We start from the raw sequence: 27512 nt of genomic DNA on the forward strand, positions 1-27512 counted from the left end.
CATCTCCACCTACCTGTATTCTCCCCACAACCCTTAAATCTCCTACTATGCAAAAATCTACCTCACCTTGTCTTAAATGTATTTACTGAGGTAGCCTCCACCACTTTATTGGGCAGAGAATTCCATAGATTCAGCACTCTTTGGGAAAAGTAGTTCCTCCTCTTCTCCATCCTAAATTTACTCCCCCGAATCTTGAGGCTACGTCCCCTAGTTCTAGTCTCACCAACCAGTGGAAACAACTTTCCTGCCTCTAGCTTGTGGATCCCTTTCATAATTTTATATGTTACCAAAAGATCTCCTCTCATCCTTCTGAATTCCTGTGAATACAGACGGTCCCAGGCAATTCAATCTCTGCTCATAGTCTAAACCCCCTCATCTCTGTAATCAAACTGGTGAGCCTCCTCTGCACCACCTCCAAAGCCAGTATATCCTTCCTCAAGTAAGGAGTCCAGAACTCCAGGTGCGGCCCCTATACAGTTGCTACTTCCGTCTGACTAGTCTGTCCGGTTTTTCTGCTAAAAATAATAAGTCCACTGAATACCCCAATCTCCCTTCAGCGTGCCGATAGTCTTCCAGCACCAAAGCCACCAGAGACATGGAGGAAGACGAAGATGCCATGATGCATGAGCCACGAATGGAAAAGAACACTGATACTGATACAAATTTTGAACCCCTTATGCTGAATGAGCCTCAGCTGATAGCTCAATTTGAGCTAAAAGACCATAAGACAAAGGAGCAGAAGTTGGCCATTCGACCCATCGAGTCTGCTCCACCATTTTATCATGAGTTGATCCATTCTCCGATTTAGTCCCACACCCCGCCTTTTCACCATAACTTTTGATGCCCTGGCTGCTCAGATACCTGTCAATCTCTGCCTTAAATACACCCAATGACTTGGCCTCCACTGCCGCTCGTGGCAACAAATTCCATAGATTCACCACCCTCTGCCTAAAAAAACTTCTTCGCTTCTCTGTTCTGAATGGGCGCCCTTCAATCCTTAAGTCATGTCCTCTCGTACTAGACTCCCCCATCATGGGAAACAACTTTGCCACATCCACTCTGTCCATGCCTTTCAACATTCGAAATGTTTCTTTGAGGTCCCCCCTCAGTCTTCTAAACTCCAAGGAATACAGTCCAAGAGCAGACAAACGTTCCTCATATGTTAACCCTCTCATTCCCGGGATCATTCTAGTGAATCTTCTCTGTACCCTCTCCAACGTCAGCACATCCTTTCTTAAATAAGGAGACCAAAACTGCCCACAGTACTCCAAGTGAGGTCTTACCAGCATCTTATAGAGCCTCAACATCACATCCCTGCTCCTATACTCTATTCATCTGGAAATGAATGCCAACATTGCATTCGACTTCTTCACCACCAATTCAACCTGCAGGTTAACCTTAAGGGTATCCTGCACAAGGGCTCCCAAGTCCCGTTGCATTTCAGAACTTTGAATTCTTTCCCAATTTAAATAATAGTCTGCCCGTTTATTGCTTCTACCAAAGTGCATAACCATACACTTTCCAACACTGTATTTCATTTGCCATTTCTTTGCCCATTCTTCCAATGTATCCAAGTCTTTCTGCAGACTCTCTGTTTCCTCAGCACTACCGGCCCCTCCACCTATCTTCGTATTATCAGCAAACTTAGCCACAAAGCCATCTATTCCATAATCCAAATCGTTGATGTACAATGTAAAAAGAAGCGGCCCAAACACGGACCCCTGTGGAACACCACTGGTCACTGGCAGCCAACCAGAATAGGATCCCTTTATTCCCACTCTCTGTTTCCTGCCAATCAGCCAACGCCCTATCCATGTATGTAACTTTCCCGTAATTCCATGGGCTCTTATCTTGTTAAGTAGCCTCATGTGTGGTACCTTGTCAAAGGCCTTCTGAAAATCCAAATATACAACATCCACTGTATCTCCCTTGCCTAGCCTACTTGTAATTTCCTCAAAAAATTGTAATAGGTTTGTCAGGCAGGATTTTGCTTTAAGGAAACCATGCTGAATTCTGCCTATCTTGTCATAAAAGACCTGGTCAGAGACTTGGGTTTGTCAAAGTCAAAAGCAGAATTACTGAGTTCAAGACTGCAAGAATGGAATCCGCTGTCACCAGGCACAAAAAAATTCTGTGAAGGATTTCGATACTTGAGATAGATGTTTCCCAAAATAACTGATGTCAAGATTAAGAAAGACATTTTTGTTGGTCTAGAAATCAAACAAGTCATCAATGACAGGCAACTTGAAGAATTTCTCGTGGGACCAGAGAAAAATCACATGATGGGCATTCAAGGATGTTGTTGAAATTTTCCTTGGCAACTACAGCACTCAGCTACGTGCAGCTGGTTGACAACATACTTCTTTTTTTTGTAATTTATTTTTTATTGAAGTTCCTAACCAAACAAATATTTCCATAAGATGTATTTCACATACTGTATATATATATATATATCATAATCATATTTGTCACAAATTTCCACATAATATTTATCTGAGGTATGCTCTTGTAGAAAGGAGAGGAAAGAAAGAACAATCGAAAGGAGAAAATTATGTACAAAGTAGGGAGTGATTTTTTTTACAACATATTCATTAACTTGTGAGAATAAAATCAGGCCTATGAGGTGTTATGTAGTTACACCATTTTTCCCGGTATGAATCAAATTGTTCCAACTTATGATTAACAGATGCTGTTATCTTCTCCATTTCATAAATCTCTGTTGTAATTTCTATCCTTACATTTAAAGTTGGGCTCTCCTGTGATAACCATTTCCTGGTAAAGGTCTTTTTACCAGCCACCAGCAGTATCTTCATTAAATATTTATCTCTTTTCAACCATTCTTGAGGTATATACCCAAAATATATGGTCTTACTCCCTAAGGGTATTTCACATTTAAAGCTGGGGGAAAAGCTGACAGCGGTGCAGGTGGATGCTTCCCTGGTGTCATGGATACTTGATTACCTGACTGGCAGACCACAGTACGTGTGCTTGCAACACTATGTGTCCGACAGAGTGATCAGCAGCACTGGGGCTCCACAGGGGACTGTTTTGTCTCCCTTTCTCTTCACCATTTACACCTCAGACTTCAAATACTGCACAGAGTCTTGTTGTCTTCAGAAGTTTTCGGATGACTCTGCCATGGTTGGATGCATCAGCAAGGGAGATGAGGCTGAGTACAGGGCTACGGTAGGAAACTTTGTCACATGGTGTGAGCAAAATTATCTGCAGCTTAATGTGAAAAAGACTAAGGAGCTGGTGGTAGACCTGAGGAGAGCTAAGGTACTGGTGACCCCTGTTTCCATCCAGGGGGTCAGTGTGGACATGGTGAAGGATTACAAATTCCTGGGGATACGAATTGACAATAAACTGGACTGGTCAAAGAACACTGAGACTGTCTACAAGAAGGGTCAGAGCTGTCTCTATTTCCTGAGGAGACTAAGGTCCTTTAACATCTGCCGGACGATGCTGAGGATGTTCTATGAGTCTGTGGTGGCCAGTGCTACCATGTTTGCTGTTGTGTGCTGGGGCAGCAGGCTGAGGGTAGCAGACACCAACAGAATCAACAAACTCATTCGTAAGGCCAATGATGTTGTGGGGATGGAACTGGACTCTCTGACGGTGGTGTCTGAAAAGAGGATGCTGTCCAAGTTGTATGCCATCTTGGACAATCCACTACATAATGTACTGGGTGGGCACAGGAGTACATTCAGCCAGAGACTCATTCCACTGAGATGCAACACAGAGCATCATAAAAAGTCATTCCTGCCTGTGGCCATCAAACTTTACAACTCCTCCCTTGGAGGGTCAGACACCCTGAGCCAATAGGCTGGTCCTGGACATATTTCCTGGCATAATTTACATATTACTATTTAACTATTAATGGTTTTATTACTATTTATAGTGCAACTGTATTGAAAACCAATTTCCCCCGGGATCAATAAAGTATGACCATGACTATGACTATAACTAAAGGTGTCTTGTAGGGCATTATGTATCCCACTCCAATCGTCTTTGATAACTGGGCAGGCCCAGAAAATATGATAATGGTTTGCATTTTGATTTCCACAATTTCTCCAGCAAACAGGGAGGTTACTATCATAATGGGATTTCTGAGAGGGTGTAATAAAATACCTTATCAAGTTTTTCCACCTGAGCTCCCTCCATTTCTGTGAACTGGTACATTTCCATTGATACCTCCATATTATTGTCCATTCTTCCTCAGGTATTATTATCCCTCCCTCCTTCTCCCATTTTGTTTTAATGTATGATGTCGAATGTGTTTTAAGATTTGACAACCCCTTATACTCACTTGAAATGATTCTATTACCATTGTCTGAATTATATGCTTTTCTAAGTAGCTCTATCAGACATGTGCTTGCCTTGGTTACATTTTTAACCGTCCTATTAACCTACTGTTGCATCTGTAAATACCGATAAAAGTTTTGTTTTTCTAATAAGTGTTTCTCTTTGAGCATTTCAAAACTGAACAGTGTTCCACCTCTCATTATATTGCAAATAGCTGTTATTCCTTTAGCTGCCCAGTCCTTAAATCTAGCATCCAGTTTATTCGGCGCAAAATCCGAGTCATATGCACAGCATTGCAATGTCTCTCTCTAGTTTACAATATATTCTTTTAGAATAGTTTTCCATATTTTAAGAGTCCATTTCACTCATGGGTTATCAATAGTATTTATGTAACCTTGTAGGTTGTAATCAGCCAAAATTGCCTGTATGGGGATGGAAAGTATCCTCTCCTCAATGTTTTTCCATTGAGCATCATATGATGGATTGCACCAGCATATCACAGCTCTCAACTGTGCTGCAAAATAATAATCCCTAAGAGAAGGTAGGCCCCATCCCCCCTTTTCCTTGGCTAATTGCAAAGTTTTGAGATGAACCCTAGGCCTTTTACCTTGCCATATATATCTTGATACAGTATAGGCTGATAATTGCATTCTGATAATTTTGCCAAATCTTTTGGCACAATGATTCCCAAATATTTGACAGATACTTTTTGCCATGCCTAAGGATATCTACTTTCAATTTCTCTTGGTGGGCTATAGTTATATGAAAGTAGTTGGGCTTTATCTATGTTGATCTTGTATCCTGATAATTGGCCATATTGTTCAAAGGATTGCATCAATTTAGGTAAAGAATATGTTGGTAGCCCTAGATAGATCAAAATATCATCCGCATAACAGGCCAATTTATGCTCTATCCCTTTAATAGTAATTCCCCTGATATCTTCATTTTGTCTGATGTATTGAGCTAATGGTTCCAGATATAATGCGAAGAGTAGCGGTGACCATGCACAACCCTGTCTCGTGCCCTTTTCTAGGGTAAAGCTATTAGATAAATATCTATTGATTTTAATCCTAGCAGTAGGATTGTCATATAGTGCCTGTATAGTCTTAATAATTGTGTCATGTAGACCAAATCTATGTAAAACTCTGTGAAGAAAATTCCAATTAACTAAATTAAATGCCTTTTCAGTGTCCACGCTTATCACTATTGCTTCAATTTAATTTTTTTTATATGATCCATAATGTGAAGTGTCCTTTGTATATTGTCTTGTGTTTGGCATTGTTGTATAAAACCTGTCTGATCATTATGATTAGTGTGGGTAGAAACTCTTCTAATCATTTGACCACGATGGAAGTAAATATTCTGTAATCCACATTAAGACCAGATATTGGGCTAAATGACCCACATTCCGTTTTATCCTTGCCTTCTTTCGGTATAGCTGAGATTATCGCCTCCTTCCAGCTGGGTGGCATTTGCGCCTTTCTTAGGGCCCAGTTCAGTGTGGGGAGCAAAACAGGAATTAATTCACTTCTAAACTCTTTATACCACTCTGCCGTATATCCATCTGATCCTGGTGACTTGCTTAATTTAAGCCTACTAATTGCAGTTTTTAGTTCAGCTTCAGTTATGCCAGCAGTCATTGTTCTATTTTGTTCTTTGCTTAAAGTGGGTAACTCTAAATAATTCAGGAAGGTGTCAATTTGGGTTATGCTTCCCCTTGGAACTTTGGAATATAGAGTTTCGTAAAACATTTCAAAAGCTTCTTGAATTTCACTTAGCTTATTTTTTATCACTTTTGTTCTTGGATCCCTAATTCTATGAATTGTATTTTCTGCTATCTTTTTTTTCAGTTTCAACGCCAGTATTTTCATAGATTTAGATCCACTTTCATAGTGTCTCTGTTTCAGAAACATTATTTTTTTCTAATTTCTTGTGTAGCCAAGCTATTAATTTAATTCCTAATTTTTTAATTTCCTCTAGCGTATCCTGTGCCAAACTCAATTTGTGTTCTTTTCCTAGTTCCTTCAGCTCATTCTATAATTCTTCTAATGTTTTATTCCTTATTTTTTTCTTATTTGAAGATATCGCTATAATTTTCCCTCTTAAGACAGCCTTCAGAGTATCCCGTAGAATGGGAGGTGAAACCTCTCCATTATCATTGAATTCTAAGTAAAGACCAATTTCTTTTTTAATTTGTTCCTTAAAATAGGGATCATTGAGTAGACTTGAATTTAGTTTCCAAATAGTATTCTTTGGTTGTAGGTCAAAATCAACAGATAAATATATAGGTGCATGGTCACTTACATCTATTGTCCCAATTCCACAGGTGATTATTTTGTCCTTATTTTTTCCAAATGTTATGAAATAGTCTATTCTTGTATATACGGAATGGGGGCAGAATAATGAGTGTAATCTCTTCTGTCAGGGAAAAATAAGGAATAAAACATTAGAGGAATTACAGAATGAGCTGAAGGAACTAGGAAAAAAAAACAAATTGGTCAATTAGAACAACATCCTCAAAAAGAGTGTTAACCTTCTTATGTAAGGACTTTGTTTCATAAGTTTTTCTATTGGAAGAGTCTAACTTTGGTTGTAATTGTAAATTTAAGTCTCCCCCACATATCAATAGACCTTCTGTTTCTGTTACCATAATATTAGTAATTTTCTGGAAGAAACTAATATCACTTCCTGGGGGTGCATATATATTCAATAAAGTAACTGGATTTCCTTCTATATTCCCCCTTACCAGAATATATCTGCCCTCTTTATCTCCCATTTTGAATACTTTCTCAAAATTTAGCCTGCTTAAGATGAGAATAGCAACTCCTCTTCTACGTCCTGATTTATATGAGGAGAAAAACAAATTAGTGAAACCTATTCTCTTTACTTTTCCATGCTCATTATCACTTAAGTGTTCATTTTTGATAGAATTTTACTGTGTTTGATTGGATTTAACAGCCCATTGACATTAAAAGAAATGAATTTTACTTTGTCCTTAGCCATGTGTTATCTGTTAGTATATCACTGAAATTTGCAGAATATAACTTAATCGATCTACTCCATGAACAAATAAGAGCCAAGAAACGTGAATAATTTAAAAAAAGGTAACGAAACGTCTAGCCGTGGGGGATAGCCCCTCCTACCTATGAGTTGAGGGCCCCTGCTGCAATACCTATAAAAGTAAGTAAAAAAATCTATATCCATTACACAGAAATGATCTCCCTGTGTATTCCTCCCATGTATATATTCTCATTTAGGTGGGGAAAAAGGAGTGAATGAATGAATTTTAAAAATTGACTAATATAAAATCCACATTATAATACGTATTTCTCGATATAGGTATATCACCGTCTATTTTTGCTTCTGTTTAGTTTCTCAGCACTTTTAAATTTAGCCAAACCTTATGGCTCTTCTGGAGGAGATGAGGGCTGTCCTCGGAGAACTCACAGTCTCTTCCTAATATCCTTCTGTCATCCTGTTCCCGTCCCCTGCTTTCTCGGTTCTCTGACTATTTCCCAAGCAGATCGGGATAACTGCTCAGCCAGACTTTCACGCTAATGGGCAGTCCTCTGTTACTCATGTCTGTAGTCGCCTCTTCCACTGTCTGATATAGCTGTATCCCTTCTTTGTAAAATACCTTCAGTTTAGCAGGGTATGGGGTTTGGAATTTAATCTTTTCTTGCTTTAATATTCATTTTGCTTCACAGACTGGACCATGACAATACCCCCCTCCCCGTGGGAGCCTCCAGGTGACTGAACAGGCTCTCCAGGACTAAGGACGACCCAGGCGGGTAGGGGAGTATTCAATCAGGAGGGAACCCAGGATGACGGGAGTTAGACAACAGTGTCTGCGTTGCTGGGTCCATGTATGGCTGGTTCGTTCTGTCATAAGAGAGTACGCTGAAGGCGGACCCAAATGCAAGACACAGACACTGAAGTACTGGGAACTGGACTGGACTAGAATTAGGGACGGGACTGGACACAGACTAGGAGCTGGGACAGGAACACAGACTTGGGCTAAGACTTTGGCTAGGAAAGTGGGACCAGGACAAGGAACTGGGAACTAGGAGCCTGGGCTTGGACTCCGAGCCAGAGACTGGACAAGGACCCAGAACCTGGGTCTTGACTCAGGCTCGGACACCGGAACTAGGCAAGGACATGAGATGGCTACAGGATTCATTTTTTGCATTCCCATTTAGACTTCTTCCCTGCTAATCTCGGAGCTGTCAGTGATGAGCATGGTGAAAGGTTTCATCTGGAAATTGGGGTCATGGAGAAACAGTATCAGGGCAACTCGAATCTATCACTGTTGGCTGATTATTGTTGGACACTTAAGCAAGAAGTCTCAGACACTGAGTACAAATGAAAATCATCAACAAAACATTTTTAGCTTAGTTGAACTATTGCAAAGTGTCAGAACCAATATACAATTAAACACATTATATTCAATAAAAGTTAATTTCTTGTTTCCCCAAATTCCTATGTGATACAAGTAGGCTGAAATAATATTTGTGTTCAGTTTCATCATATAAAAATTCTGAGGGTAAAAAAATTGCTGTCCAGTTATCAGTTAATATTTGCATTGTTTTCATACATTTATTATTTGTTTATTAAATAAATTGAATGTTTATTAAATTTGAATTTATCTGAATGATATAAGAATAGCTGTTTTCAGAAATTGTTAGCAAAATAATCTTTGACATCCAGCAAACTTTCAAAGGTTCTGGGGACAAGACTCAGAACACTCACTGCTCTTGCCTTGATGGATACCAGTGAGGTGAGAGGGTTGGATCACCTTCATATCCAGAATAATATAGGATTCTTCGATGTATAAAGTGCTTGTGTTACTGGAAAAATGTTTCGTTAAGTGAAAATTTGTAAATTGAAATCACTGGATGAAACGCACAAGGTGAAATGTCAATACAACGTATTCTTATGCACAGAAAGCGACACAGTATTCTTGTACTCCAAAAATTAGTTTTGTATTTCAAGGATGCATACTGTAAAGTGTCAATGACGTTTCTGTAAAAATTCATAAACTGAGACAACTTTGTAAATGTGCGCCAAGTGCAGTTGGAGTTCCAAGTGGACCACGTCTGGGACAATCAGGCTCATTTTGTAACCAGCAGAACCTAAAGAAAGCCAACAAACAATATTTGAAAAAAAGACAAATTGCTGAGCTCTGGACATTGATGAATGGTTTTAATGCAGTCCACGTCCCAATAACCTTAGCAAAAGGCAATACACCATTCCAGCCACCTTACCACTGTTTTGCAGGAAAATTTTGTCTGATTAGGGGCATTTGACTTGCCAAGTTTCCCCATACTAATCTGTTGTGGTTCAAACTGAGCCCAACAAATGTGTATTTAAAATGAATTTGAAACCTAACTCCAGTAGTTTTTTTTTTCACTAGCTTAAAATTTATTAAAGAACACAAACATAGAAACATAGAAAATAGGTGCAGGAGTAGGCCATTCGGCCCTTCAAGCCTGCACCGCCATTCAGTATGATCATGGCTGATCATCCAACTCAGAACCCTGTACCAGCCTTCCCCCCATACCCCCTGATCCCTTTAGCCACAAGGGCCATATCTAACTCCCTCTTAAATATGGCCAATGAACTGGCCTCAACTATTTCCTGTGGCAGAGAATTCCACAGATTCACCACTCTCTGTGTGAAGAAGTTTTTCCTCATCTCGGTCCTAAAAGGCTTCCCCTTTATCCTCAAACTGTGACCCCCCGTTCTGGACTTCCCCAACATCAGGAACAATCTTCCTGCATCTAGCCTGTCCAATCCCTTTAGGATTTTATATGTTTCAATCAGATCCCCCCTCAATCTTCTAAATTCCAGGGAGTATAAGCCTAGCTGATCCAGTCTTTCATCATATGAAAGTCCTGCCATCCCAGGAATCAATCTGGTGAACCTTCTTTGTACTCTCTTTATGGCAGGGATGTCTCTCCTCAGATTAGGGGACCAAAACTGCACACAATACTCCAGGTGTGGTCTCACCAAGGCCTTGTACAACTGCAGTAGTACCTCCCTGCTCCTGTACTTGAATCCTCTTGCTATGAATGCCAGCATACCATTTGCCTTTTTCACCGCCTGCTGTACCTGCATGCCCACTTTCAATGACACCCAGGTCTCATTGCAACTCCCCTTTTCCTAATTGGCCACCATTCAGATAATAATCTGTTTTCCTGTTTTTGCCACCAAAGTGGATAACCTCACATTTATCCACATTAAATTGCATCTGTTATGAATTTGCCCACTCACCTAACCTATCCAAGTCACCCTGCACCCTCTTAGCATCCTCCTCACAGCTAACACTGCTGCCCAGCTTCGTGTCATCCACAAACTTGGAGATGCTGCATTTAATTCCCTCATCTAAGTCATTAATATATATTGTAAACAACTGGGGTCCCAGCACTGAGCCTTGCGGTACCCCACTAGTTACTGCAAAACAATTGAATTGGACTCCCATCTGGCCATATCTGAAATACACTGTCAATAATTCTGAAAATTAAATACAGGTTTTGCATCATCTCATTTCTGAAGTGCTTCACCATTTTCTTTGTGATATCTTTTAGTCTGGTTTTAATAAAACTTCATCTTCATTTCTCAAAAGGTGAGAGCGATAATAGGCAGGTTCCTTTTGGAAATGATAACATTATGATGCTGCCTAAGAGTAAAAAGAATGATTTGAATGTTTCATCCAATTTTAAAATTTTGTCAATTCTCCATTAAAACAGAGCAACATGTTTTAAAATCCTAAAATGCAAATGACATTTAGCTAATTTGATATTTGTATTCCATTTTCTGAGAATTATTTCTTTTTCAGCTCTGGAAATGTCCCTTATGTGTGCGTAGTAAACTGGGCAGTGTCGGAGGTGCAGGACATTCCTCTTCCCGAATCAGTAATAAGAACAGCAGCTAGGGTCCTCTGACTTTATTCACAGTGACCTCCTGCGGTAAGTGTGGATATTGCAGGAACACAGACTTGGCTGCAAGCAGTGCCTGAGACATTGATCTCAGAAACATAGAAAACCTACAGCACAATTCAGGCCCTTCTGCCCACAAAGCTGTGCCTAACATGTCCTCTTGTGCAAGAAATTAACAGATAAACATTCAAAACAACAAAGACTGTCCACTTTGCCAAATCTCCAACCTTGTTTTTCCACAATAGCTGCCACCTTATGCATAATTACACCCAGTGTGTACAGCAAGGGCACAAATTATGGAAAAAATGGAACTTGCATTGTATTGATTATAATGATAGTTTGTATAACTCTTGTCCCTTTGTAAGCCATCTAGCATCAGAATTCATTGTACTACTCATTGTCATTGTTTCATAATGTGCAGCCGAATGTTTGCCTTGGCAGCGTCATATGTTGTGCAATGAGCTCTATGTCACCAAAGAGTCACACAAATTTCTACAGATGTACCGTGGAGAACATTCTAATTGAAATGGAGAGGCCACTGCACAGGATCAGAAAAAGCTGTAGAAAGTTGTAAACTCAGCCAGTTTCATCGTGGGCACTTGCCTCCCCTGTACCCAGGACACCTTCAAAAGGCGATGCTTCAAAAAGTCTGCATCGATCATTAATGACCCCCATCGGCCAGGACATGTCCTCTTAAGGAGGAGGTACAGGAGCCTGAAGACACACACTCAACATTTTACGAAGAACTTCTTCCTCTCCGCCATCAGATTTCTGAATGGACAATGAACCCATGTACACTACCCAACTATTTTCCTTTTGTTGATCTCTTCTTACACTGCTTAAAATTTTATATGTTCCTTATTGTAATTTATAGTTTTAAAGTTATAAATTACATTGTACTGCTGTCGTAAATAACAACATCAACAAATTTCAGTCAGACTAAACTTGATTCTGACACTTAATCTGCGGCAGGTTTAACATGTTTGCATTTTGCACAAGTAGCCACTAGATGGCTTCCTCACCTTTTTCATTCCCAAACCCCAAGCGAGACCTGAAGTTAGCATCTCCACTTTTTCCAGTGCAGAATATGTCACAGTGTTTGAAATGTACTTTCTAACTCGCTGAACCAAAGGATGTACAACAAGAATTGAGTGTCTAAACACAATCTCTGTGTGTTCAATGTGTTATTGTCAAGTAGAATAAATTAAAACAGAAAACACTGGGGAAAAATCAGAAGGTCGGATAGAAAGAGAAATAGTTAACATTTCAAGTCAGAGACCCTATGTCAGTACCTGGTAGAACAAGGGATGACATCGGTGTTCCTTTTAATCTTCATTTCCCATTATCTGAAATTGGTGAATAGGAGCCATTGTCCATTTTATGACTTTGAAGAACTTAGATCCAACTTGTTTCCTTCTCTACAGTGTTTTTTGGGGTTGTTTGATATTCTTCCGAAATACTGCCTGGAGCCTGCGCCCAGATTTTGACAAAATGGGACAAATGCCCATACTAAGGGAAAAATTTTGTCAAGCAATTGAAGTTAAGATTTTTTAAACTGGCCTTCTTCGCCAATTTTTATTTTAAATCTATGCATTCACATTTAAAAAAATATTTGATTAATCCAACATCACGCAGGAGTTTTGCATTGAAAGTGTCTAGTCATATGGAGTCATTTGACAGTTTAGTGGACTGACCCTCTCTTTGGTGTTGTGGTACACCTGAATTGTGCTCCCCATTGTTGTCACCATCCGATATATCAGAAAAAACATTCAATATCTGCTCTCATTTGTTTTAAATTTTCCTAAAACAGCAGCAAAGGTCACTGTTCTTCACCCATGATTGGAATGTGAGTCTCACAGCTGTTTTCAGTCACATCCTAGCAGCCTATGGAGGCGGCGACAAGGAGTGGGAGACACTTCAAGTACCTGAAGCAAAAACAAACTGTTGGAGGAATTCAATGTATGAGGCAGCATCGATTGAGGGAAATGGATAGTCAACATTTCAGATCAAGTTCAATCATTTGGACACTCCAGATGCTGAGTTCCTTCAGCAATTTGTTCCTTGCTCCTTTTCTAGCACCTGCAATCTGTTGTGTATCTGCTTCTTTCTAATACCAACTAAATCAATGCCCAGTATAATAGAACTATCACAGAAAGGTGTAGCCAGAGATCTGACATATTATGAAATTAGTAGCATGTTAGTTCCTTAAGGTTGTCATAGCTTGCGCACTGGCTCATGTATCAACTGATTGGACACCGAGGTCACAACATCCATGTTCAACCCTGACCAACGGAAGCCTCAGTGCAGGTTGGCTTCAAACATAAGAAATAGGAGCAGGAGTCGGCAATCTGGCCTGTCAAGCCTGCTCTGCCATTCAATAAGATCATGGCTGATCTGACTATGGACTCATCTCCACCTACCTGCCTTTTCCCCATAACCTTTAATTCCCTTACTATGCAAGAATCTATCCAACCTTGTCTTAAATATATTTACTGAGGTAGCCTCCACTGCTTCATTGGGCAGAGAATTCCACAGATTCACCACCCTCTGGGAAAAACAGCTCCTCCTCATCTCCGTCCTAAATCTATTCCCCCGAATCTTGAGGATATATCCCCTAGTTCTAATCTCACTTACCAGTGGAAGGGAAACAACTTTCCTGCCTCGATCTGATCTACCCCTTTCATAAGTTTATGTTTCTATAAGATCTCTCATTCTTCTGAATTCCAGTGAGTACAGTCCAAGACAACTCAATCTCTCCTCATCACCCCTTCATCTCTGGAATCAACCTGATGACCTCCAAAGCCAGTATATCCTTCCTCAAGTAAGGAGACCAGAACCACACGCGGTACTCCAGGTGTGGCCTCACCAGTACTCTGTACAGTTGCAACAGAACCTTTCTGTTCTTAAATTCAATCCCTCTAGCAAAGAAGGGCAACATCCCATTTGTCTTCTTGATAGCCTGCTGCACCTGCAAACTAGGTCTAATCCAGATCAGTAACCCTGTCTGATTGTACCTGAGGTCAGTACCAAAGATGTACTATAGTGTTGGAGGTGTAGTACTTTGAACAATATCAAATACTTGCTGCAACACCCATGAAATACTGGAGGAACTCAGCAGGTCAGGCAGACATTTCAGGCTGAGACCCTTCATCAGGACTGAGATGGAAGGGGAGGGGGAAGATGCCTAAATAAAAAGGTGGGGTGGGGGGAAGAGGCTAGCTGTAAGGCGATAGGTAAAGCCAGGTGGGTGGAAAAGGTCAAGGGCTGGAGAAGAAATAATCTGATAAAAGAGGAGTGTAGAAAGGAAAGAAGGGACCCAGGGTGAAGTAATAGGCAGGTAAGAAGTGAAAGGCAGAGTAAGGAATAGAGGAAGGCGGAAAGGAAATTGTTCACCGGAAGGAGAAATCAATATTCATGCCATCAGGTCGGAGGTTACTCAGATGGAATATAAAGTGTTGCTCCCTCCAGACTGAGGGTGACCTCATCTTGGCACAAGTAGGGGCCACAGATTGACATGTCGGAACAGGAATAGGAATCAGAATTGAAATGTTTTGGCCGTTGGGAAGTCCCCTTGTGGCAGCTGGTGCGGAGGTGCTCGACAAAACAGTCTCCCAGTTTTCGGCGGGTCTCACCAATGTAGAGGAGGCCGCATCGGGTACACTGGACACAATAGACAAAGCCAGCAGATTCACAGACTAAGTGTTGCCTCGCCTGAAAGGACTGTTTGGGACCATGAATGGGGGAAGAGAGGAGATATATGGGCAGGTGTAGTACTTAGGTTGCTTACGGGGATAAGTGCCAGGAAGGGGATTAGTGTGTCGGGGGGGGGGGTAACGAATGGACAAGGGAACTGCGAAGGGTGCAAGCCCTGCGGAAAGCGGAGGGGGTATCTTTTCTAGTTATCTCCTTGAAGCAAGGAGCTCTCCCTGTTCAGAAGCCCACATTATTCCCACAAACAATAATACTCCTAAACAGACTGACTGACTATATCCATAGCCATATCCATATTTATGTGATTGTTAGAATGCTGAATTTGTGTCTCTTTATTTACCTTGTTTGATGACATATTCTAGCCCAGCAGTGCCCAGATTCCATGCATGATATCAAAGTAAGTCATGGTTGGCACTATTTCTGACTCAATAGTACCTGAATGAATTAAAAACTAAAGTTAAACCAAGGTATGTATTATGTTGTTGAATCTCAAAATAGTCACCTGAATTGCAGGGGGCAAATGCTGTGGGAATGCATAAATGTCTATAATGCTCTATTTTAAAATCCCTGCTCCAACTAAACCCATCCCCCTCCACCCCCCCACCCACCATTACTTAAGAGTCACCGAGGAGGAGGACAATTATGTTTCGGAATAAAGAAGAATTTACTTTATGGAACTTCACCTGGAAGAAATGCCATAAATACTAAAGATTCAAGATCTCCTCCTCCCTGTATATACTTTAAGCTGCTACTATAGTGCAGATGCATTACTGGATTTACTATTTTTTTTTGGAAGAAATAAGAAATATTTCCCAGTGCTTTAGCGAATAAATACTTCTTAACACCTATTGTAAAAAGATATTAACTAGATCCCCAATCACATTGCAGCTTGTGGAACCTTATTTCGAACAAGTTATTATTGTGTTTAAATATACAGGAACAATGTCTCAGCTTGGAGAAGATAGGCCAAAAAGAAATCAGACAGTTTCCAAGTTAAAGATCATGGGCATTGTAAAAACAAATATTACAATATGTGCTCACATGAGAAGACTAGAGCTGAGCAGTCCTGGCAACAAAAACATTAGTAAAACAATCATGCCAATAACTGTAAGGGTGATTACAGCCAAAATTTTGAATTGATGGGATAATTTTAGATTTAAGTATGGCTTCATAACTCATGCAGTACCCAAGTTATACACAAAATCATATTTTGGAACAGGTAACCAGGATCATTATCGCCTCTGTGCAAACTACTTGGATGCTGTAAACCTTGGATCTTCACTTAATTCTGTTTTATAACTCCCTGGTTAGATGGCGAATATCCAAACTCCTTAAGTTTAAACTAGATCAAGTCTGGCTCCAAAGCTTGACTCCACTCAGCTTTATGAACACGACATGAAATACTCATTTGAAAAATCTTATTATTAGAGGAATGCCAACATTTCTTGTGGAAACTCAGTGTTATTCAATGGTGCAATGTGACACTCCTTCATTCTTGTCAAATCCGGATCATTACTGAAGCTTGGAAAAATTGACTGATTCATACAATTCTGTTTTCTTAAAATAAGTGAACATAAAAAAATCGATATAGATAACATGAAGTTTTATTACCAGCTCCCTCAGATGTCCAGTTTGTAAATCATGCTTTGGGCAGGATGCTTTTTTATTTCATTTATATTTGTGAAAATACACAGACCTTTATAATCCACGTTCCTTTTCTCAAATACCATAACAGTGCTCACTGTTTCCATGAGTGCCAGGCATCCTTTACACCTAAAATATGTACAATTCTGCAGCTTGATTTGCTGCCTTTCTTCTCACTGCTATGCTCAAACTAAAGGGCCACATTTCCTTGTGATATGCAATTCAAACACGTACAAAGTCAGCTCATATACACTCCGTGACCACTTTATCAGGTACATCTGCTTGCTAGTACAAATATCTTATCAGAAGACAGAAGACAATTTCTGAATGCACAAGATATTGAACCTTGAAGTGGATGGGCTACAGCAGCAGAAGACTACCAACATATATTTAAGATGGCCCTGGTGAAACATAGAGACAAATTGTTGGTAGCAAACAAAACTATAAATTGCTGTATTAATCACACTTTTTCTGACGTGATCACTGCAATCAGTATCTTGTAACTTCCCTTTTGAGGCTGAGCTTTTGAACTGCCTATATGACCTGGCATTTTTGCAGTGTGAACTGGAGTCTTGAACATGCAGGATGGTTGAGGTGTTGTGTGTATGGGCTCAATTGAAGCTGTGGGGTATGAGCCAATGCTTGGCCATTGCTGCAGCAGAATTGGAGGTGATTCGATGTGGCAAGACCAAGGTGAGGTGAGGCCATTTGAGGTGGTGGGGCCTGGAAATGAGGAACGACCCAGAGTTTGACTGATTTTAGGCACCAGGCTGGATTGGAAAAGTCAGGTATCGCCAAATCAAGGTGGCGGGGTCCAGGGACGTGAGCGAGGATTGGCCTGAGGTTTGGCCAATTTCAGCGCCAGGCCAGAATGAAAAGGCCAGGGTGCCAGGGCTGGAGGTGAGGGATGGCTTGGTTCAACTGGCTGCTCTGTGAGGTTTACTCATCTCTGCACTGGACTGAGGCTGTGTCCTGCAGATAGTTGGTCCCAGATTGGCAGCAGTGATGACTGGCTTTGTGCCTCTCGACTCACTTTAGTGAACTTCAGTCCTGAACGTTATTTGCTCACTTTTATTGTTTGCATGATTTGTTTTTCCTGCACATTGGATGTTTGATTTTTTTTTTAATAGGTTCTATTGGGGTTCTTTGATTAGTGGCTGCCTGTAAGGAGACAAATCTCAAGGTTGTATATAGTATACACACCTTGATAATAAATGTACTTTGAACATTTACTCAGTGGCTGCTTTATTAAGTACAGGAGGTACCTACTGAGTGGCCACTGAATGTATATGTTTATAGGTTTGCTCATATTTTCCCCTCAAGAATTTTTAATTAAATTGAGTGCACTGCAGTTTATTTTTATGCCTATGATGCACGTACATGTAGATAAAGGCAGAACCTGGGCACAGCTAGCAGGGCTGCTGTTGCATAGTTCTAGTGATTGGAGTTCAATCCTGAACTCTGTTGTTGTCTGTGTGGAGTTTGCTTATTCTCCCGGTAACCACACATGGGCTTCCTGGGTGCTCTGATTTTCTCATGCATTCCAAAGATGTCCAAGCTGATTGGCTAATGTAATTGTCCGGGCATTTAGAATTGGTAGAATGTGAGGAGAATGAAATAGGATTAGTGTAAGTGGATACGTGATGGCAGACATGAACTCAGTGGGCCAAAGCCTCTGTGCTATATTACTGTATAATCCTATCGCATGTTCAGCGAGTGGAATGATGAATAGTAAAGTGTCTGAACAAAAGCTGTCAATTTTAATCGCCTGAATATGCCTCTGTATTAGATTAAGGTAAAAGGTCATTTAGAAAGGAGTGGTTCCATTAGACAGACGCAGCATGGATTCAGAAAGGGCAGGTCCTGTTTGACGAACTTACTGAAGCACTTTGAGGACATAATGAGTGCATTGGATAGCGGGGAACAGGTGGATGTTGTATACTTGGATTTCCAGACAGCGTTCGGTAAGGTGCTGCACAAGAAGATACGGATGCATGGAGTCAGGGGAAGTGTTTTGGCATGGATAGTGGATTGGTTAACCAATGGAAGGCAGAGAGTTGGTATAAATGGGTGTTTCTCCAGTTAGCAGTCAGTGGTGAGTGGGGTGCCGCAGGGGTCAGTGCTGTTTACCATTTACATTGACGATTTGGAAGGGGGGACTGAGTGTAGCATACCAAAATTTGCTGATGACACTAAACTGAGTGGAAAAGCAAACTGTACAGAGGATGTGGAGAGTCTGCAGAGGGATATAGATAGGTTAAGTGTGTGGGCCAAGGTCTGGCAGATGGAATACCACGTTGGTAAATGCGAGATCATCAACTTTGGAAGGAATAATAGACGAGCAGGTTATTATTTAAATGGTGAAAGATTGCAGCATGCTGTTGTGTAGAGAGACTTGGGAGTGCTTATTCATGAATCACAAAAAATTGGCTTGCAGGTACAACAGGTTATTAAGAAGGCAAACGGAATGTTGGCCTTCATTGCTAAAGGGATTGTATTCAAGAGCAGGGAGGTCATGCTGCAACTAGACAGGGTACTGGTGAGACCGCACCTGGAGTACTGTGTGCAGTTCTAGTCTCCATACTTGAGGAAGGATATACTGGCTTTGGGGACAGTGCAGTGGAGGCTCAGCAAGTTGATTCCAGAGATGAAGGGGTTAACTTAAGAGGAGCGATTGAGTCGCCTGGGACTATACTCTCTGGAGTTCAGAAGAATAAGAGGGGATCTTGTAGAAACAGAGAAAAATTTGTAAGGGATAGGTAAGATAGAAGTAGGAAAGTTGTTTCCATTGGTAGGCGAGACTAGAACTAGGGGACATTGCCTCAAGATTCAGGAGAGAAGATTTAGGACGGAGATGAGGAGAAACTGTTTTTCCCAGAGAGTAGTGAATCTGTAGAATTCTTTGCCCAGGGAAGCAGCTGAGGTTTCTTCACTAAATATATTTAAGATACAGTTAGATAGATTTTTACACAGTAGGGGAATTACGGGTTATGGGGAAAAGGCAGGTAGATGGAGCAGAGTTTACAGGCAGATCAGCCATGATCTAATTGAATGGCGGGGCAGGCTCGATGGGCCAGATGGCCTACTCCTGTTCCTATTTCTTATGTTCTTATGTCATTATTCTGACAAGGGATATGAGGCTCTGGTCAGAAAAAAGGAGCCATAGGTCAGGCAGAGGCAGCTGGGAAAAGATTAATTGCTGGAGGAATACAAGGATGCAGGATTTTAGTTACGAAGGATATCAAGAGGGCAAGAAAGGGCATGAAATGGCTTTGACAGAGAACGTTACATAGACTGCAAAGAGATTTTATGTGTTTTAAGAGAAGTAGGGAAAGAATAGGGTCTCCCAAAGACCAAAGTGGAGATCTATCATGTAGAGTCACAGGAAATGAGTCAGGCACTCACTGAATATTTCTCTTTTTCTAAATCATGGAGAAGGACATACTGTAACATCCCAGAAACCTGGTAGCTGATGGTGATAGGATAGTCCATGCTACAGTAGAGGAGGTGTTCTAAGTAATAAAACATATGAAGGTAAAAAAAATCTCTGGTGTCAGATCATTCTATCCAAGAACACTGTGGGGCAATAGAGAAGAAATTGCTGGAGTCTAGCTGAATATATGCATCATAGTTAGCAATGAGTGACATGCATGAACCCAGGAGAGAGGCTAATGCTGTGCCTTTACTTTAGAAGGGCTGCAAAGAAAATCTGGTAACTATAGACAAATACGCCTAGTATCTGTGACATGTAAACATAGAACAGTGCAGCACAGGAAAAGGCTCTTCACCCCACAATGTTCTGCCAAACCAGCTAAAAAGCAAATTTTAAAAAACAAACACTAATCCCTCCTAACTGCACAATGTCCATATCCTTTTATCTTCATCACATTCAAGGGCCTATATAAACATCCCTTAAAAGCCTCTAATATATTTGTCTCTTCCAAGCATCATCATTCTCTGAGTAAAAAACTTACCCCTCACATTCCCCCTTGAACCTACCCCTTCTTGCCTTTAATACATGCCCTTTAGTATATTACACATTTCAAACCCCTAGGAAACAGATCCTCTCTGTTCTATTTATGCCTCTTATAAACCTTGATCAAATCTCCCCTAAGCCCCTGCCACTCCAGAGAAAACAACCCAAGTTTATCCAGCCTCTCATGACAGCACACGCCCTCTAAACTAGGCAGCATCCTGGTAAGCCTCTTCTGCGCCCTCTCCAAAGTCTCAACATCCTTCCTATAGTGGGGCAACCGGAACTGTATGCAATACTCCAGGTGTAGCCTAACTAGAGTTCTATAAAGTTGCAATATAACTTTCTTGACTTTTGAACTCAATGCCTCCACTAATAAAAGCAAACATTCCATAAGCCTTCTTAACCACCTTATTGACCTGTGTAGCCACTCTTAAGGAGCTACAAACTTGGATCCCAAGATCTCATAGTTCAGCAACATTGTTAAATATCTTGCCCTTAAAAGTGTACTGTCTCCTTGCATTTGTCCTCCCAGGGTGCAACACCTCACATTTATCTGGGTTAAACTCCATCTGCCATTTCTCTGCCCTTATCTGAACTGATCTATATTGTGCAATATTCTTTGCTAGTCTTCTACACTGTGCACAACTCAACTAATCTTGGTATCATCCACAAATTTACTAAACCACCCATCTACATTTTCACCCAGGTCATTTATATACATCACAAACAGCAAAGGTTCCAGCACAGGTCGCAGCAGAACACTAATTACAGATCTCCAGCTTGAATAAGTCCCTTCAATCATTACCTTCTGCCTTCTATGAGCAAGCCAGTTCTGAATCCAAATAGCCAATTTGCCATGAACCCCATGCATCTTAATCTTCTGGATTAGCCTCCCATGAGGGACTTTGTCAAATGCCTTACTAAAATCCATGTAGAAACATCCACTGCCCTACGCTCTTCAATCTTTCCTATCACCTTGTCAAAAAAACTCAATTAAGTTAGTAAGGCACGACCTGACCCACACAAAGCCTTGCTGGCTCTCCCTAATTAGGTGAATTCCAAGGCATTCTACAATGCTTGAGCATTCCAAATGCTCATATATCCTATCCCTAAGAATTTTCTTCAGCAATTTCCCTGTAATTGACGTGAAACTCACTGGTCTATAGTTCCCATGATTTTACCTTGTTCCCTTCTTAAATAAAGGTACAACGTTAGCCACTTGTCAGTCCCCTGGGACCTCGGCTGTGCCTAGAGAGGACATGAAGGTACTGGTCAAGGCCCCAGAAATCTCATCTCTTACCTCCTTCAGTAACCTAGGGCAAATCCTATCGGGCCCCGGGGACTTATCCATCCATTTATACACTTGGCACTGATCTCCTGATCCTCCACATCCCTTTCCTTGGTAAATACTGAAGCAAAGTACTCACTAAGTACCTCATTCACATTCTCTGCATCCAAGCAAATGTTCCCTCCTTTATCCTTGAGTGGCCTTGCCCTCTCCCTAGTTATCCTCTTGCTCTTAATGTATGTACAGAATGCCTTGGGATTCACCTTAATCCTACTTGCCATGGACTTTTCAGGGCCGCTCCTGGCTTTCCTAATTCCCTTCAGTTCTTTTCTGACTTCTTTATACTCCTCATGTACTTTGTTGATCCTGACTTCTAAAGTTTTACATACTTTACCTTTTTCTTCTTGACTAAATGCACCATCTCTCTAGACATCCAAGGTTCTCTTACCTTTCCATCCCCATCCTTCCTTCTCACAGGAACATACCTTTCCTCTACTCTGTGCAATTGATCTTTAAATATCCTCCACATGTCTGATGTGAACTTGCCAGAGAAAAGGTGTTCCCAATTAACTCTTAGTTCCTGCCTAATGCCCTTGTAATTTGTCCTACTCCAATTTAAAACTCACCTGCAAGGACCATACCTATCTATCTATAGCTATCATGAAAGGTAAGGAGTTGTAGTCACTGTTCCTAACTGTTCAACCACTGAAAGGTGAGTCACCTGGCAAGGCTCATTACCCAAAACTAGGTCCTCTCATTGGACCATCCTCATATTGATCTAAGAAATCCTCCTGGATACACTTAACAAATTCTCCGCCATCTAAACCTCTTGCACTAAGAAGGTCTCATTTATATTGGGGAAGTTGAAATCCCTCATGACAACAACCTGAAGGGTTTCAGCCCAAAATATTGACTGTACCTCTTTTCCATAGATGCTGCCTGACCTGCTGAGTTCCTCCAGCACCTTGTGTGTGTTACTCGGATTTCCAGCATCTGCAGATTTTCTCTTGTTTGTGACAACTGTCATGTACCCCGTGACGGGTTAAAGAACCCGCAGAAATGGAAAACACCTTGGAGTCCAGTATAGCTATTAACTAATGGTATTTATTAGTAACTACACAATACAGTAAAATAAATGCAGATAAATCAAACAGATTAGCAATGATTATTTATAAGTAAGTATATCAGTAAGTGTGGAAAAATATATGAAAACCAACCTTCTTCAAGTCTAGGGGTAAATAGATACAGTCTTACAATGACGAGTAAAGTTCAGTTCAGTTTGTGGTATTGAGTTGAATAGCAATGGAGAGAGAGAGAGAGAGAGAGAGAGAGAGAGATTTGAGTTTTCAGGTGAGCTGACGCTGTCGATCTTCCCGTTGTCCTCCAAAATCCTTTAAAAGTCACCGACTGTGACCACAACAAAGGGGACCGTTCTTCTGTGGTGGAGCTACCAACCCAGGCGAGGGTTGGACACATGAATAACTCCCCACCGGTCACACCCTGTTCACACTGCAAGAGCCACTGATCGATCTGCCTGATCAATCCTCCAAAACCCGCTTTTTCTGTGGGCACAACGAAGTTCATTCAGTGTCCAAAATCATGTGTCTCTGGTCTATCATCTGACCTACTATATATCTCACCATACTGAGTACCGACTGTCTCTCAAATAACTCCTCCCTTCTCTGTCTGTGTAAGAACGTACAAGCAGGCAATGTCATTGGAGAAAGTATAAACAACCTATGAGCAGTCTTCGTCTCTCCTTCTCTTTTAAACAAGGCGTTTGTGTTAAATAACTCTCTCTCTCTCTCTCTTTTCAAAAGCACAGTTCATAGTGGTAATCGAGCACAGTTTATAGGGGTAATTCAGGACCCCGTCACACCCCCTTCCTTCAGAAAAAAAAATTTGATGAAGGTGAAATTTTTGGTTTAACTGGAAATTTCAGAGTTTGAAACAATACATATATAATCATCAGATGACAGAGCAAAACGTGTACAATTTCCAACTTAACATCTGGATAAACAATCAGCTACCTTTCACATGTTTGATTTTTAATTCACATTCTTGCAATATCAGACTCCAATTTAACAACCTTCTATTCTTATCCCTCATCTTAGTTAGAAACACCAACAGATTATGATCCATGTAAACCACAAGTGGTCTCTGGGCAGGACAAACATAGACTTTAAAATGTTGTAAAGCCAGAGTAAGTGCTAGTAATTCCTTTTCAACAGTTGAATAATTTTTTTCTGGTGCACATTAAATTTCTTTGAGAAATAAGCTACTGGACGCTCAATGTCATCCATACCCTTCTGTAACAGTACTGCACTAGCATCTGTTGCTATTGAGAATAGTTTTGAAAAATCAGGTGCTTTGAGCACAGGATGATAATGCAGAATGGTTTTCAGACATTCAAGTGCCGCCTGGCAAAGATCATTCCGTACAAATCTTTCACTCTTCCCTAGGAGTTTTGTTAGGGGGAGAACGATGTCAGCAAAGTTCTTACAGAACTTAGAATAATACCCAACCATTCCTAAAAACCTTCTCAAAGCTTTCTTGCCGGTCGGAACAGGAATCTCAGCAATAGCTTGAACCTTGGCCTCTACAGGAGCCAGTTGGCCCTGGCCTACCACATAGCCGAGGTACGTAACAGCGGCAAGGCCAAACTCACTTTTAGCGAGGTTCACAGTAAGATTGGCCTTGGAAAGTCTGTCAAATAGTTTTGCTACTGCTACAATATGCTCTTCCCACGTGTCATTCCAGACCACTAAATCATCAATATAAGCCCCTGTGTTTTCTAAACCTCTAATCACAGAATTGATCATTCTTTGAAATGTCCCTGGAGCATTTTTCATCCCAAAGGGAAAAACATTATATTCATACAACCCTGAAGGTGTGACAAACACTGAGGTTCCTCTGGCCCTGTTGGTCAAAGGAACACACCACTATCCTTTTAACAGATCAATTTTTGTGAGGTACTTAACCCTTCCCACTTTATCAATACAGTCATTCACTCTTGAGATAGGATAAGCATCTGTCTTGGTTATTGCATTAATTTTGCTGTAGTCAGTACAGAATCTCATGCTACCATCTGGCTTTGGGACAAGGACGCAGGGCGACGCCCAGTCTGAGGTAGATTGCCTAATGATACCGGTTGCTAGCATGTAGCTAATTTCTTTTTCAACCCCTTTGCTTTTCTCAAAGTTCATTCTATAAGGATGTTGGTTTATGGGCTGGGTTGAATTTATAATGACATCATACACTGCACCTGTGCACCATCTTGGAATGTCAGGAAATAAATCTTTATGCTTGCTAATTAGTTCCTGCAATTGCTCTGTGCAGGCTCTAGATGACAAACCTTATCAGTAAGGTCTTTCAAAATAGTGGAATTGTCAAGTCTTGTTGATACAATATTCAGTTTGGTAAAATGATTTTTCCCCTCATTATCAAATTCCTCAGCCACACTTGTTTTCATAACCGTACTTATTGGTACCATCTCAGAATCATGATACGGCTTCAGCATATTTACATGTACTAACTGGGTTACCTTCCTTCTGTCGGGAGTTTCGATAACGTAATTCAAAGAATCAATTTTCTTAATTATGTGGTATGGTCCATGGAATTGTGCTTGGAGGGGGTTGGTCGCAGAGGGAACAGCACCAGCACTTTATTTCCAACCTCAAACATCTGCTCCCTCGCTCTCTTACCAAACCAATGTTTCATTTTAATTTGGGAGTTTTGCAGATTCTTCTTGGCAAGGTCACAAGCCTTGTTAAGTCTTTCACGGAATTTTAAAGCATAATCTAACATGCTGACACACACTTTTGAGTTAGACCATTGCTCCCTGAGCAAGCTCAGAGGTCCTTTGGGCCTATGGCCGAAAATGAGCTCAAACGGGCTGAACCCCAGGGACTCTTGAATGGTGTCTCTCATGGCAAAAAGTAATAAGTTTATTCCTTCATCCCAGTCCCTGTCATTCTCATAACAGTAGGTTTTAATCATGGTCTTTAAAGTGGAATCAAACCGCTCCAAAGCCCCTTGAGACTCCAGGCGGTAGGCGGATAACACAATTTGTTTAGCCCCTAGCTCAGAAACTATTTGCTGGAATGTTCTTGAAGTAAAGTTACTACCCTTGTCAGATTGAATTTCTTTAGGTAAACCTACCAGTGCGAAAAACTTGCTGAGTGCCTTTACCACAGTCTTGGCCTGGATGTTTCTGAGAGGCACGGCTTCAGGGAACCTAGATGCAGCATACATAATTGTTAACAAGTACTAATGACCAGCTGCAGTCTTTGGCAATGGGCCTACACAATCCACTATGACCCTAGAAAAAGGTTCACCAAAAGCAGGTATCGGCCGAAGTGGTGCCTTTGGGATGGCCTGGTTAGGTTTTCCCACCACCTGGCACGTATGACACCCTCTGCAGTAATTGACAATATCTTTCCTCATGTTAGGCCAATAAAATTCCCTCATAATCCTGTGCACTGTCTTCTTTACTCCAAAATGTCCCCCTAAAGGCATCTTGTGGGTCAGGTTTAAAATTTCAGCCTTGTAAACCTTTGGAACCACCACCTGATGCACAATAGCCCAATCCTCACTTGCAGGCACAGTGGCTGGTCTCCACTTCCTCATGAACACCCCATCTTTAAGGTAATATCCCACTGTCTCTTTCTGAATTTCATCCTCAGAGAGAGCTGTCTCTTTTAAAGCCACAATTTCAGGATCTTTTTTCTGTTCCTCTATAAATTCCTTCCTTGATAAGGACAAGTCTTTCCCTTCCTCCTTGCTCTCCTCAGCTGTACTACCCTCTAAGTCCTGTTGGTATAGGGATGGTAGGAAAGTCTCAGATAAATCAACATTAGCATCAGCAGTTTTTCTGGACATGCTTCGGGTCACTGCGCATGTGGGATACACATCAGCATCTATGGGCGGGTCCTCAGCAGCAGAAGGCTTACTGTTGAGCCGAACTGCTGGATAAATATCTCCACCTGCAAGGTCATTGCTGAGTAAGACATCAACATTGTCTATTGGTAGTTCAGATCGTACCCCGATTGTGACTGGTCTGGATACCAAGTCGCATTTCAAGATTATCTTGTGCAAAGACACGGCCTCAGTTCCCTGTCCAATGACCTTGATAATATTTACTTCCCCAGTCTCCGACTCAGCACTAAATTCCAAAACAATCTTTAATATCAGTGACTGAAAAGCTCCAGTATCTCTCCAGATTCTCACTGGAACTGGGGTTGACTCCTCCTTCACAGACACAAACCCATTTGAAATAAATCTCTCAAGTCCCTCTTCAACTCGGTCAGACCCCTCCTTCTTCAGCTGTGTTTTAACCATCTGAACACAGGCATTTGGGGTTTTCTCTTTCTCTTTTCCCTTCTCCCTTTTCATAGCAAAACAATTGGATGCCACATGACCAGGTTTCCCACAAAAGTAACACTTGAAACTGGGAGATTTTCCCCCCGACTGCTTTCCTTCCTCCTTATTTTTGTCACTAGTCTCCGGTTTACTCTTGGTTTAGCCGGTGGATTATCTCTATTACCTTTTTGGTAATTCCTAGTGGGAAAAAACCTAACTTTATGAGCCAAGGCATACTCGTCTGCTAATCTAGCAGACTCTGACAGTGTTGCTGCCTCTCTCTCATCCA

The 27512-nt window shown here is 41.1% G+C and overlaps 1 long non-coding RNA gene across 3 annotated transcripts in view; it reads right to left on the minus strand.

Annotated features, from left to right (window-relative positions):
- LOC140206128 (uncharacterized) overlaps positions 1–27512 on the minus strand; it is a 63503-nt gene that overhangs the window by 24377 nt on the left and 11614 nt on the right. The window lies entirely within an intron of this gene.

The sequence above is a fragment of the Mobula birostris genome, chromosome 12 (genome assembly GCF_030028105.1).
Source record: "Mobula birostris isolate sMobBir1 chromosome 12, sMobBir1.hap1, whole genome shotgun sequence".
Taxonomy (NCBI): Eukaryota; Metazoa; Chordata; class Chondrichthyes; order Myliobatiformes; family Myliobatidae; genus Mobula; species Mobula birostris.